At 40.3% G+C, this 14,337-nt stretch overlaps 1 protein-coding gene across 2 annotated transcripts in view; it reads right to left on the bottom strand.

The window, feature by feature from the left end:
* Positions 1–14,337, bottom strand: part of LOC120423429 (sodium-dependent phosphate transporter 2) — a 121,791-nt gene that overhangs the window by 68,751 nt on the left and 38,703 nt on the right. The window contains exon 1 of one of the 2 annotated variants that reach the window (XM_039587233.2): positions 10,359–10,801. The exons of the other annotated variant lie outside the window; for it this stretch is intronic. The gene's annotated coding sequence lies outside the window, so the exon portion shown is untranslated. Of the gene's footprint in view, positions 1–10,358; positions 10,802–14,337 lie in introns of those variants that run through there. 2 annotated transcript variants of the gene reach the window in all.

Here is a 14,337-nt window from a genome sequence, read left to right on the forward strand (position 1 = left end):
CAATGCTTGAAAAGGGATCTGTCACTGAGTGGACCCTCCCGATATTTGAAAGAACTTTCTGTCAGCGATCATGTCCGAAAACGAAATTTGATCGCTGACACACAGCGCCTATTATGACCGTCATTGCTTGGCGACGGTAGGTGAACGTGAACACAAAAACGAAACGAACGAAAAATGAGCTCTTTCTCTCGTTTTTTGTCTCTCTCTTCCTTGTGTTTGCTTCGATGTGACAGAAGTCATTTGAATGCAATCAAGGGAGAGATGATCGGATGATCTAGGTAGAATGCCAAACGACCGTTCTCTGAACGAATGTACTTCTAGAGGGAGGTCAATGACTGTGTGAGAGACTTTGCGTAGCACTCATTCGTTTGTGTGTGAAATGAGCGAAAGCAAAATGTCAAAATCAGATTTTCGTGGTGAAATCTATTGGAGTATTCTGTCACCTATCACAAACAAAGTTGAAATTTCATAAGCACTGATCTTGAAACTCATTCATTGATTCTTTATTTCACCGATATTTCGTTAAAGAGAAAGAGAGATTCGTTCTCTTGTGATTCTATTTCTCAAAAAGTGCTCAGTGATGTCACCTAATCTCGGCACATCAGCACCGTCAAATTGAACTCAACGAGGAGTACGATTTTTTGAAAGGTAATACTAGAAATGAAGAAGGGAAAGAATTGAGTAAAAAACAGCTTATTTTTTTACTCTTTTCTGTTTGATTTTCGTTAGATGGTTTCTTCCTCGATTTTTTTCATTTATTTGCCAATCCGCCATTTTCACACGCATGCCGTGCGATTTTTTTTCGCGATTAAACCTTCTTTTTTTGCACAACCTTCCAAATTTGGCCTCCGGACTAGGAAGCCGAGCAAAATTACAACTCCAGGCCGCCGAATGACGTCTTATGTGAATGTGCCGATGTTCCTCCACTTCGCCGATCAGCGAGATCGTCTTTCCATTAATTTCAATTCGACGATCTTCTTCTTCTAGCATCGTCGGCTATCAACGGGGAATTCACCGGGGCTGACTGTGGTGGCGTTGGTTGCCTGATTGATGGGATGGACTCGCGCGTGAGGCTATTTTCGGTAATCATTTCTCGTTTACGAAACGAGCGCGATTGAAGACTGTGCGTGAACTTATCAATGAGTTTTGATTCAATCACTAGGTTTGGCTTCCGGGTTCTTAAATTACAATAAACTAATGAGCTATGCGTTGTGATACATTGTGCGGAACAGGGGGAACTGAATTCAGGGCTTTTTCCTTATCTGCCACATTGAGTCATATGGACAAATATTTACTCTCGGAGGAAATGCTTGGCAATTAAAACGACGCCTAAACAAAGTATATCGATCGTTGGAAGTTTGCTCTCGATTTCTCATTAGTACAGCATCGCCGATATCATGTAATAAGAGCTTTGCTCATTATAATTAAAAAACATAATAGGTAGACGTCGACAAATTGGATTCTTTAAATAGCAGTGATTTTAGCCAGTGAGCATGATAACAATAATTCCTAGAATTCATCATCAGTACTTTAAAGAAATTCCCAACCTACACAATGGAAGGAATTTCTTCGTACCACCTTCAATCAAAATTTGCCTTACGACGTTTTTCCCCTCTCAGCATTCCCGCGAATTAAATCCACCGCGCAAAAGGATCAGGTATCGCGCGAAACCACTTTAGCAAAGCACGGTCATAATCTCGATTCCAAGAACCAGTTCAACTTGCATCAGCTCGTTTGAACTGTCGCCGTAGCCGCCAACGAAAGAAATTCTACCTTCTCTCTCTCGCTCTAGAACTTCGCGGTGATCAAATACCCGGAGATATGTGTGGGCATTGTCTGGTTTCGCACACAGAAAAAAAAGTTGAATTTTGGAATGTTGAAAATTTGGTTGGTTGAATATTACCTCTTTTTTTGAGTAATATTACATAAAAAATGTGTAAAAATGTGAACCTGATGAATATTCATCAAAAACTGATGAAAATTCATCATTTTCTGGGGTAAAATTTATCATTTATTTTGCCACAAAATCTGTCACCATTTCCTGATGAATATTACCATCATTTTTTTTCTGTGCAGGGATCCTGGCCCGCGGGGGGACAATAACAGACAGAAAGTGTTCTACAAACCTCCTGAAAACCCGTTTCGGTTTCAACTTGACACACCCTCCACGCGCGCGAACTTGGAACGATTCCTGGTGGAGATAATTTATCAATTTTTTATATACTCCCGCAGGGACCAACCCACGACTCTTGTCACGCCGCTAGTCAATCATTTCAGCACCCCCTCGATTACGCCGTGCTCTCTCTCTGTTAGTACACTAGTAATCAATTATATTACCACTCAGAGTTGAAATCGAAACTGGTCACCTAGGAATCTGGTCACGATTTGCATTCAAGTGGCTTATCACACACACGAGATCACATGAATCATTTAGCATATGTGTAACGAGACTAACAAGGCGATGAAAATAAAAGTGATATTTAGCCCCGTTAACGGCTACTGGTTACCGTGTTTGCACCTAGAGCTCCGTTTAAGGGGGATCGATGTTGTTCTGAGTTAATTTCTTTTGAGAGCAAGCAAACAAAAAAATCCTAAAAGAGGTCAATCATGGTTGCGAATTGAGTGTCAGAGATTTTTTGTTTGGGATTCGGTAGCGTCTTCTGTTTGCCTTGTTTACACGATGAAGCACATGTTTTTCTCAAAACTCTTTTTCGCTTACTATCTAGTCTTTGACAAAATAAAAAGCGTTTCCGGCCTCTCACAAAGCATCCATTCCATTTGATATCGTCCAACATGACATACAATATAAATTATGTATGTTTTCCCATTAGCTGGCGAAAATCCCATCCGGGAGAAAAGCCCCTCTTGTGGGAGTTGTTCAGAGCGAGCCAGATTTTGCGACATTCGCCTTGAAATTGAGCAACCAACTCAAATAAACAAGCCCAGCCGAGCCTCGGGTGAAATAATACGCCACATGTGCTTGCGCGCCTCGTGGAATCACCCGCACGACGACGAAGTCAATTTGCGTCACGAGACATCCACCGCCGCGTTATTAGGGACTACAAGGCCGAAGCGTGTACCTTCCATGGAAAGATTCCAGCTGGAGATAAGATATCTTCAAGCTCGTGTGTGTGTGTATATGCGATGACGTGAGGGAAAACTCGTGAACCGTAATATGGCAAGGAAGTGTGTGATTGGTTTTTGGTTCCTGGAAGCGGTGCTCAATGGTCATTTTAGAAGTGGACCATTTCTATGGAATCACGGAGTCGGTGAAGTAATAGGAAAACTGCACCCAAACGAGGGAATGCCGAGACCTCTGACAAGATTGACAATACTTTTTAAAATCGAATGTCAACTAATTTGACTTTGATGTGAGATCTCACAAGGTATACTGACGGCCGCTATATATTTTATGCAAGAATCGTCAAATGATAGTTTTTTGTATCACTCATTTGCAACACTGATGACAAGCGTTTAAGTTGCATCAGCTCGTCATTGTTCTATCTTGAGCTTTGAATTGATTCAAGGACACCTGTTAATGCAGCTTTTGATGCCTAACCTTTTGAACAGATCCACTAAACTAGGTTTCAATCCTGAGGTATAACGAAAACCGTTGAAAACTCCGTGCAATATTGACACTCTTAGTATAAAATGTTGTCCCAATCAGATTTACAATTTTGGCAAAGTGAGCATAATTGCATATTCTCAAATGATAGATTACAATGTATTTTTAGTAGTGTTGTAAATTAGTGATAGAAAACATTATCATTTGAAGATTCCTACACCAATACACTGCCCTGAAATTGGTTTTGAGGCTAAACAATGTTGCTCGGGGATGATAGTGAAAGCATGAATGAGAGAGAAAAGGGGATTGTCAAACAATTGTGTGTAAACACAAAAACTTGGTCGGCTATGCTCGGCGCTGACAGTTTAAAGAAGGAAAGCAAAGCAGGGATACTTGATTGAAGAGTATTTAGGCATGAGGATTGTAGTCACTGAGAATCAAAAGTTTGAAAAAATATGAAAATACTTGCTCGCTGTCACTTTTTAACAAATTTACGAAAATCGATTGGAATCAATAAAGTACTTGTAAGGTAACTGGGCTTAAAACGAATGCTGATCGTTAACTGGGCTAATCGAAAAATTTCGAGGGGTACATCGATACATTTTTCAACTTAAGATGATTCAATTCAATTCGGTTTTATTTGTAAATAGTCATCGATCATTTGTGAATTCAATCGAAAACATTATTACTTACAACTATGGAATTTTTTCAGCAAAGTCATCTTAAGGTGTCCCTTGCACAACCCTTTTAACGGAATTTAGTTTCATTGAGAAGTACCTGAGAAATTAAAAAAAAACCGTAAAAAAATTCTTTGACCCAATCTCACCGCCCAGACCCAATGTCACCCCCACTGACGGTATTCATTTTTGTATCCACTGACCCCCTCGTTATTTTTTAAACAACACCAAGTTACCGAACAAATACTGTACATAAAATGTTTTGATGAGGCTTGTTTTGTCTTTAAATGATAGGTTTTTGTTGAAGGATCAAGATGCTCTATCAATATTTGACCAAAATTTTAGTGCTTGGCGGATTTATCTCGAAAAAAAAAATCTATATACAGCCATTCCACGTCAAACAGGAAGTCTCCAAATCAAAAGTGCTCCGATTTGGCTCAAATTTGGAGTGGAGGTTCTTTGGCCCAAATAATTAGACCCGTAATTTTTTGTTTGGTGATTAGGGTGGTTCTATCCGAAATAGGGTGGTCCGAAAAATTGCGTTTTTCGTCGATTTTCGCAAAAACCACATTTTTCAAAAAATCATATCTCCGGAACGGCTGAACCATTTTTGGAGCGCCACAATTCAAAAGAAAGGTTATTAGTTGAGCTTTTAAGGAAAAATATGTTGAGGTCCAAAAAAACTAGCTGAATATTTGAAAAGGTCCTATGAAAATTTCATTTGCCGATTTCAAAGTCTCGGGACCAAAGAGCCCATGTCTGAAAATATTTTTCCCTGATTCCTTGTAATATTTTACATAACATATCAAAAAATTGCGAATATCCATTAACACGTTTCGGAGATATGCATGCGAATTAAAAGACGCAACTTTTGGTACCCAGACATGTATAGGTCATCGCTGAAATTTTAATGTTATCGCAGTTTCAGTGAAAAAAGTTGATTTTTACCCGTTTTCGTCATTTTCCCGTTTTTGCGCGTGGTGCGTCGAAAATCTCAGTCTTTATGTCAAAAAAATCATATCTCCGAAACGTGTTAATGGATATTCGCAATTTTTTGATATGTTATGTAAAATATTACAAGGAATACAAGGGACCAAAGAGCCCATGTCTGAAAATATTTTTCCCTGATTCCTTGTAATATTTTACATAACATATCAAAAAATTGCGAATATCCATTAACACGTTTCGGAGATATGCATGCGAATTAAAAGACGCAACTTTTGGTACCCAGACATGTATAGGTCATCGCTGAAATTTTAATGTTATCGCAGTTTCAGTGAAAAAAGTTGATTTTTACCCGTTTTCGTCATTTTCCCGTTTTTGCGCGTGGTGCGTCGAAAATCTCAGTCTTTATGTCAAAAAAATCATATCTCCGAAACGTGTTAATGGATATTCGCAATTTTTTGATATGTTATGTAAAATATTACAAGGAATCAGGGAAAAAAAATTTCAGACCTGGGCTCTTTGGTCCCGAGACCTTGAAATCAGCAAATGAAATTTTCATAGGACCTTTTCAAATATTCAGCTAGTTTTTTTGGACCTCAACATATTTTTCCTTAAAGGCTCAACTAATAACCTTTCTTTTAAATTGTGGCGCTCCAAAATTGGTTCAGCCGTTCCGGAGATATGATTTTTTGAAAAATGTGGTTTTTGCGAAAATCGACGAAAAACGCAATTTTTTGGACCACCCTATTTCGGATAGAACCACCCTAATCGCCAAACAAAAAATACGGGTCTAATTATTTGGGCCAAAGAACCTCCACTCCAAATTTGAGCCAAATCGGAGCACTTTTGATTTGGAGACTTCCTGTTTGACGTGGAATGGCTGAATTTTTTTTAAAGAAATGCTAATTTTAATTAGGGTAGCCCAATTTATAATTCGTAAAATTTACAATCATGGCATGCATTCATGCATGAAGGAAACAATGTTATGTCTCAGAGGGCAGAATATAGTAAAGTTATTTTGGGCGCTGAATCCGAATCTGCCGACAAATACATGACAGCAGTGAAGATTTGAAGATACGCTTGTTTGGATTATGGGAATTACCTCACAGCAAAAAATCCGATGGTAAAATCGCATGCAAAAGCATGTACATCACCTTCGTCAAAAAATACACTTAATATTACACACTGCATGTATAATTTTTGTAAACACAAAAAAAAATGCAACCAACGGGATTCAAACCAAGCACCAAAAGTAAGAGCTGGTGCCTTAGCCTGCTCGGCCATCAGACCGATGAAAAATGGAAAGGATAAATGCGAATCCAACTTCAGAGAGCCCAATCGCATATGAAATCAGGTTCAATCATTCTGGTTTTCATAACAACTGCCAACCACTTACACACATGACATCAGTTATCACAGGCCTTTTCATTTGGGTGTACAATATCACACTTATTGCAACCTTTATAATCACGTACCTTTCGAGTTCAAAACGAGTACAAAAAATTACGTCATTCCACTGCAATAGTCCACATCACACGATGTAAAGTAAACGCAGATTCCACGAAATACCCCCAACGTCATCGCGCGTGAACAGATGGACTCTTTTTCTTCACGATGGATCGTGCAAAATCCACGCCGGTGAGGAAAAATTGCCATTAGCCGGGTGCGGCGACTGCGAAAATCAGCTCAGGGTCACTTGACAATCTCGATGATGTTGAAACAGTTTCCGCGAGCAACGGTCATTGGAAAGCGCGGTACCTCTACTCTCTTTTTTAACGACCATGGAAAAGTACTACGCCCGGTCGTCGTTAATCATTTTCCGGGAGCAGTAAACGTCGATGTGCGGGACGATTATTTTGCACTTTGAAGCAGCAATTTGCTAATTTGGGTTGAGCGCGGGTTAAGAGCTTTTAAATTAGAACACCACACGTCAAGGTTGGGTGCACCCACAATTTGGGTAACTCGATGTTGGTTCTATAGTAGGGTTGGGAGTCCAACTTGGGACAAACTAAAAAAGTTGCAAGTCATTCCGAGTAACAAGATTGCATAACAGTGACACTTCGAAAGAATCATGCAATCGTTGGTGCTCTAGTTTCCAACTTAGACAGCACTGTTCAAGTTCGTCGAATTTCCCCTTTTCCAACTGGAAACGTATGATAACTCAATATTGTTTACGACGCGTCGATTTCCCGTTTGCGGTAAACTTTATGGGCCTGAAAGTGTGCTCTACAAAACCGATGTCATTATAGGAATCGATTCACATAACACATCACTTTGGATTGCGTGACAGCTGAACGTTCCACTTCTTCCTGAGTTTGTTGAGTCTATACAGAACAAATGCCGAACCGGCAAATGTACCCAAACACACAGTTTCAAAAAACAACCATCGGAAAACAATCGCGCGAATGTGTTGACGTGTGTGTGTTGTGTGCAGCTATTTTATTGGTGTTGGCAAAAAACGCGACCACAAACCAGTTGAGACATTGACATCCCCCCACTCAGAACCACCTGGGACGAACATTCAACTCATTTTGGTCGTGGCCACAAATTGGTACAAGGTGGCCACGGCCAAAATTCGAACCTGGCTCATTTCGGAAAAAAAGTTTAAGCGAAAGTTGACGCACGGTGGCAATAAATCAACCAAAGTAAAACAAAAACTCGCTCGTTTTGCGGAGGATTCGCTGAAATCGGCAGATTGACACACAAAGTAAGAATCACTTCCTTTAACGAGCGAGAGAAGATTGAGAGTCTACTCATCCAAGTACCTCCGAGTCTTCGCGAGCAAACGGACTTTTCTCGTTGCTGCTATTATTAGGTTTAATTTGCTAATCAGGGTCTCTCTAACGCAGCACCACACTAAGGAGCAATAACCGCTGTGCGAGGATGTCACGAGAGCAGAAAAAAGAACATCACTGTCGTGAAAGCGCGTGTGACCCAAAAGGCAACATGCGTCATTTACGCGCAATTACGACGGGCGACAGGTAGAGACACTGTGGTGTAACCCTTGGTGACGATTGTCTCTTGTGGTGGGTGGTTCTTCACGTTCACTACCCGTTGGCCGGCAGCGAAATTATGATAAACTGCAGTTTTTATCGGGCATGGCTTAAGCTGGTACAGCTTACAAAATTCTAAGGCCGTGTTACACTCCACGCAAAAAAATAAAAAATATATAAATATTGAAATAACAAACAATAGTTTCAACACTTGCATGGGAAAAGTGTTTTACAATGCAGTTGTTACTTAGTTCAGTTGTTTAGCAAAAATGTAAGGTTTGACGAAAAAAAATTGTAGCGAAAAAAACTTTTTGCGATAAAAAACACCGAAAAATTTCAAAAATTCAAAAGATTTTTAAATCAACCCAAATGCTCTAAAAGAGCACTCAGCTAGCAAAATCTAAACTTAGAAACATGTACCCTCCCTGTAAAGGCTTATGAATTGATCTCAACTGAAAAGTTCTCCAAATCTCTGAACTGCAAATGTAACATCCTGGAGCAGAACGGTTAATTTCTTATAAACACTAATTGAATTGAATAAATCAACCCAAACGCTAAAAAATATTCTTAACGCAGAGGAATGCATTTTAAATAGATTTCAGGTGAATGCCCTTAAATTTTTATTGAAATTTTGAAGTTTTTTTAAAAAAAATGTCTTGTGATTTTTCGGGCCAACTTTTATGGGGGGAGGGAGGGAGGGAGACAGCCTTAGTTTTCAAAATATCTAAGTATTTACGAAGTACAACTAAATTTCACAAACAAATCAAAATATTTTTGATCGATCCAAGACATGCAAAATATGATGTTTAAACGTAGGAAAATGCATTTCAAATTGTTTTGAGTTGAATAGACTGAGACCTAACTCAGAAATGTAGAGCATGGTTGAACAAGAGTATTCTCCTTGTTTTATGAACCCTGATAAACGCTATTGATCGATCTGGATATAAGGAGTTTACTTCCCAGCACTAAATCGTAGAAGGAAACAAGTTTGTTATCAGCACTGTTAACTCTTTCTCTATTTGGCTCTGTAAAGCAAACTGCTTTACGGCAGCTTGGGCACTCGGATTATCCTTCAACTCACATTTCTTGATTTATATTCACAGTAAAAAATGTGTAATTTGAATGTACTGTGTTGTTAAATCCCGATCTACACCTTACTCTACTTACAAAAATCTCCGATTCCTGTCATACCGGGATGTATTCACAGGGTGCAGTTGTCACAAATGGAAAGAAGTCACGCAAAAGTTTAGCGTATGGACTAACATTTCTAACCTTTTGTAGAGCGGCATTTCCCACTATGGGAGGCGCCGGTACTGACTAACACAGTAACGGAAGTTTGCAGTTAGGGAGCGATCAGCTGATCATGTAAATGACGGAGTAGCAGCTCTTTATCATTCACGCTTTGTTCTTAGAAGTTGGTCGATTTAGGGATTGATCCATTTTAAGCTTTATTACTAATTTCTGCACTTCCGAATCCAATGAATCACAAGAACATAAACAAATCCTTAAACTCGTCAAGTCCCACAAAACAACACCATCACGCCAAGGGATTACCGTCCAAACTTCGTGCGTTTCCATCGCTCGTGATTTCGCTCGGCAACGAAACAAAACTCTCGCGCCAAGTCGACAATGAGCGAAAGAATCCCTCCCCACGACAACGACCGAACGGTTTGAAATCACGGTCAGCGCAACAGCGCCGTCGCCGCCGGGGTTCCTCTGGCAGGCTGACGGCCTTCCGTGCTTGAGAGTTTTTCACATTTCTTCCGGTGTTTTTTTTTTTTTCTCTGCACACACTCACATCCGCGCCCCTGGGTAGGTGGAAATGGATTGCCGAAGGAGGGTAGGAGTGGAGGTTTGTCCTTCCAGGGCAGTACAATGAGAGAAGGCCGTTGGCCATAGCAGCAACAGCTGGATTGGATCAGCTCTTTGGTGGAAAATGGGGAAAATCTTCAAGCTCGGATTAATGGCCTCTCTCTCGCTGGTGAAGGCCACGGAATTACTCGTTCCGGATCGTGGGTTTAGTGAACGGATGAGGCGAGAGCACTTGAAAAGTATTACAGAGCTATATGGTTGGGTATGGTTTTGGTTTCGCCAGGTTCTGCCAACTAATTAAAAGTGTAATTTACGATCCACAATTTCACGGTCCACCAAACTTGGCTAAAGCTAAAGCACACTTACATTGTTGTTCCCCGAATCTCTCTGGAAGGTGACTCAACTCCAATATTAGTTCTCCAGCCGGTACTGTACTGTTACGCTCAGTAACAATCACAAATCACGATGATTTTTATCTTGCTCCGGAATCTCCCCGAAACCGAGTTCAGGCTGTTGTTCACAACAATATAAATAACGGTCGACGGCGAAAAGCAGACTGCAGGTTTCGCGTTTCGAAATGGAGTTGTGCGAATCCAATAAAAATGGCAACAACAAACAAAAAAAAACTATCACAGTTGGCAACAATTCTAAAACAAATCGATGATGCTATCACAAAACTGTCGGGCACCGGCGACGACGACCTTTGCAAGGTACAAACTTTTGACGACCAAGGCCTTAAACACACTGCTCAGGCCAAAAAAAGCGCTGAGCGTTTCTAGTGCGCGCGCGACTTCGTCAATCAACTTGATACAACTGAATTTTTCGAGCAGCATATTTTGCAATTTATTTCAGATCCGCGGACGGCGCCCTGGTGTTGGTGAGTCGAGCAGTTGCCGCACCACCGTCCAATATACACAAACCGTCGTCGTCGTCGTCGTAGAGCAAAAGCCGGCAAATCTCGTGCACTGCCAACACCATATGAGCAGTTAGTGCGTGTGGATGACGGTGATGGTGTCTGTGAGCCCCCGGTCACACTGTTGGGTGTCTATGTGGAAGGCAGAGCCAGAGCAAACTCACGCCGACATCTACTACTCGAGCCATGCGGTGTAATGGGATCGAAGAATACACACCATATCGCAGTATCTTGCACGTGTGGGGATCCCTATCTCGGGCCGGCGCGCATAAACTTAGCGCGGCTTATTATTTCTATCAACAACAATACCATCAGCAACCAGTGTGCGGTCTCACTGTTGTTGATACTGATGAGTTGCCTGTTTGGGCGCGAGCGTTGGAATCTCTTGAAACAGGTGAAATGGTGTTGTGAAATTCGTGAAATGTTTTGTTACCTGATAGTCAGAAATAGAACGATGATTAAATTGTGGGGTTGGACTTGTTTATTGAGTGACTGATAATCGTATTCGAATAAAAACGTATTTTTTCCATGACCCATGAAGAGTATCGGGGCCGGCATTTACAAAGCGGATTCAGTGACAGTTTATTAACACTGGAACGCCCAACGCATGTCCAACTTACACGGACGCCCAAGCCTCCCAAAAAAGGTGGAACGGTAACTTCAACTCGCTGGTTCTCGGGCCTAACTCAACCATTCAAGATGATTCTTCTTTCCAGTGATTTGTTAGGATGTCTAGATGATTATAGAACTTTGCAGAACTTAATTTGAACAAATCTGTAATTTCTGCGACCGAAAACATCGTTCCACCTTTTTTAAAAAGACCGCCTCCGCGGAATTTTCAGCGAATTTTTTTTACAGGGGAAAAAAAAAGTTGGAACGATGTTTTTGATCGTAAAAATTACAGATTTGATCAAATTAGGTTCTGCAAAGTTCTAGAATTATCTAGACATCCTAACAAATCACTGGAAAGAAGAATCAACTTGATTGGTTGAGTTAGGCCCGAGAACCATTGAGTTGAAGTTACCGTTCCAACTTTTTTGGAGCCTTGGGCGTTGGAATGTTAATCAACTTAATGTTAACATGTTAAGGTTAATGTTAACATTCCATAGGTTGTCTTCTTAAGGTGTCTTGATAAGGTCCAGCTTGTGACGATACACTACTTTCCCTTTACTAAGCAATCGAATCCAGAAGGGAAAAGATCACCAGTTGTGTTTGTCCGAGCCGGGATTTGAACTCCGATCTACCGCTTACGAGGCGGAAGCGCTACCACTGGGCTACGTGGCTCGGTCACCAAAATTCAATTATGTCGATAAGAGCGTTTTCAGGAACCCCAAATCTATCATACCTTGACGAAATCAAAGCGTTTACTAACATCAATTTTCAAAATGTCGATTTGTGTTCTTTGACACGATTTAATGCATGACAAACATTATAAATTCTTCCTTATTCTTGAGCCTGGGAGTGTAGGTGACAGAGAGCCCACTTTATGTGCTATTTGTGCCTAACTGCATAACTTTACTAGTTCCAAATTCTTTAATAATCGTTTACTTTTTTTTATTGTAATCTAGAACTCTCAGAGTCTAGTTTTTCTGAATGTTGATGTTCGTTAGGATGCGACAACATTTTCAACGCCGAGCTTCCGTGGCCGTGAGGTTACGGGTTTCGCCTTGTAAGCGGAAGGTGATGGGTTCGATTCCTGTTTGGCTCGGCACAGTCAGATCCCTTAAAAGAGTAAGTATGCTCACTGGGAATACTGACCGGTAGGAGATGGGTTTCGACTAGCGGCGTGCTGGGTTTCAAATCCAGAGGTCGTGAGTTCGATTCTTGTACTGGGATGATGAAGTTTAAAAAAAAAACAACCAATCAGTAGGCGAAAAATACCCATTTTCACCACACTAAGCTTGTTGACATATTCCTGTCACTTTAGCAATCTACCGCTATTCGAACTACATTTTCATATACATCAACAGTAGGGTGGTCCAAAACCAGGCTTATTCGGGGATAGGCCCTGAAAACAAAGATTGGCCAAATTCCAAATTTGAGCTCATTCTGACCACGGGAACCTCTCCCTCTAAGCCCTTGAAGTTTGTATGGGAAAAATCGTCAAAATGTATGGAGAAATGCAACTGTTTCAATTTTTACCTGTGGGAGGCGCAATAACTCCAATCCAATTCTTATTAATTCTTAGAACTAAGATATTGAATAATTTTGGAAAAAAATATCCCAAGACACCATATTTTAAGGAATTTTTGCTTACAAGATATCAGCTTCCGCGCCGACGGAAAAGTTTCATTGCGCCCAGAAAAAGACTTCCAGTTGTGTGAAGTAAAATCAGCAATTTAAATTAAATTTAAAGAGTTAATATATAAAAAAAACTGTTTTGTTGACAGCTCCCATACAAACTGAGCGTACCCCTTTTTGTGGGCCCAATGGGCCTAAGATAGCGGCCTTCGATATTATCTAGCCAAACTTTTGAAAATGGCGAATAGTATAAATAAATATAGTATTTGCCTTGTTTCGGTTTAAAACGACAAAATAAACAGTCTGGAATCATTTTCTTAAAAAACTTGTTTAGAGATACGCCACATTCAAATATTAGGCTAGAACAATTGAAGTGCACAGTAAAAAAAATCATGGTAAAATTTCATCTAAAAAGGAGTACATCTTTTATGTCAGAAAAAAGCTTTAATTTTACCTCTAATAATGTGTAAATTTACATCTGGTAGACGCTAGGAAAAAATATATGTAATCCCAAAAAAATATCAAACCGGCGATAGTTATATCCAGCTTACTAAGTCCGCGCCCCAACTCGCACGGCCATCTCGCCGCTGTGAAAACTGTATGATCAAAGCCAATGTAGCTCTATGTGCTCCGTACATTGTATACTGTATTTACTGCATATACGGTACATAGAGCTACATTGGCTTTGATCTTCCAGTTTTCACAGCGGCGAGTTGGCCGTGCGGGTTGGGGCGCGGAATTAGTAAGCTAGATATAACTATCGCCGGTTTGATATTTTTTTAGGATTATAGATATTTTTTCCTAGCGTCTGCCAGATGTAAATTTACACATTATTAGAGGTAAAATTAAAGCTTTTTTCTGACATAAAAGATGTACTCCGTTTTAGATGAAATTTTACCATGATTTTTTTTACTGTGTGAGCGTGCCGCGAAAGCCGTAACGAAAAAAAATTTCCCATGCAAACTTTGAGTGGCGGACTCCGACGATGCCCACTGGCTATCTGTCGGTGAGTACGCACAACTCACAAAAACTGTCATCTTAGGGTCCGGCTGGAAAAAACATGTTTAAAAAAAACATGACTCGCTCATAACATCAATTTCGAGAAAAAGTGAACATGAACAATTTCAACTCTTTCAGCCATGATTTATTTCCTCTACAAAAATTCCAATTTATAAGCCAATTCTTGCGCCC

This window comes from Culex pipiens, chromosome 3 (genome assembly GCF_016801865.2).
Source record: "Culex pipiens pallens isolate TS chromosome 3, TS_CPP_V2, whole genome shotgun sequence".
Classification (NCBI taxonomy): domain Eukaryota; kingdom Metazoa; phylum Arthropoda; class Insecta; order Diptera; family Culicidae; genus Culex; species Culex pipiens.